Raw genomic sequence first — 1,134 nt, 5'->3', positions numbered from 1 at the left:
AAAAAAAAAAAAAACCAAACCAAAAGAAAAAAAAAAACTTCAAATGCCCCAAACATGTAGTAATTTGTAATATTCTTTGGTGTGAATTTTAACAGTGCACGCATAGGTCTTGGAATTCAGAATTATTACTCACCAAATTCCTCAACACAAACCGCCACTTATCATTCACTTATTATTGTATCTTAACACTTCTACTTTATCCAGAAAATTAAATGAAACATGAGATTTTAAGAATTTGATGATACATATACATATTAGGCCACATCTCCTGACAACACCAAAGTGTACCATATTTAGTAGCAATGGCAGTTTCAGAAGATTCGTGGCCTCTGTTCAAATGGTAAAATAGAGATGTAAAAAACCTTGTAATGAAAATGTTTTAATTTAAGGTTTGCAATGTAAGTACACTTATTTATATACAAAAAAAATCTGCCAAAGATTTTCAGTGCACTGACAGCAGATGGTCCATGACAGTATTTTCCCTTGGCACTATGGACATTTTAAGCTGGATAACTCTTTGCTGTAAGGGCTTTCCTGTGAATTGTAGGATATTTAGCAGCTCATTGGTTGCCCCCTTCCCCCCAGTTGTGACCACCAAAAATTTCTGCAGACATTGCCAAGGACTCTCCAAGGGCAAGACTGTTTACCTTCCCAGTCAGAACCCTAGTCTAAGGCAGTTATTCTCTCCATTTATACTTATTCATGAATTTCTTTCTGAGCATGAATGAAGGTTAAGACGCATTTTCACTATTCTTTTCAAAAGCTTCAGGGGCGCCTGGGTGGCTCAAATCAGAATCTCATCGCTCCTGAGTTTGAGCCCCACGCTGGGCTCTGTGCTGACAACATGGAGCCTGGAGCCTGTTTCAGAGTCTGTGTTTCCCTCTCTCTACCCCTCCCCCACTCATGGTCTCTCTCTCTCTCTCTCTCTTTCTCTCTCTCTCAAAAATAAGTAAATATTTACAAAAATTTTTAAACCTTCATTAATTTGGGAAATTTTTTTCTAGTTCCATTTGTATGTTTCCCCCCTGCTTTAATGTGAAAGATCTAAAGGAACACAAATCTATAAACTGATCTGTAGCAAGTGTGGGTCCTTCTTATTTCACATAACTGAGCTATGGTGCTTAGCATGAACTC

Source organism: Crocuta crocuta, unplaced genomic scaffold (assembly GCF_008692635.1).
Source record: "Crocuta crocuta isolate KB4526 unplaced genomic scaffold, BGI_CrCroc_1.0 scaffold530, whole genome shotgun sequence".
NCBI classification, from domain to species: domain Eukaryota; kingdom Metazoa; phylum Chordata; class Mammalia; order Carnivora; family Hyaenidae; genus Crocuta; species Crocuta crocuta.
The sequence above is the reverse complement of the archived record's forward strand: the minus strand, read 5'-3'. Positions refer to the sequence as shown.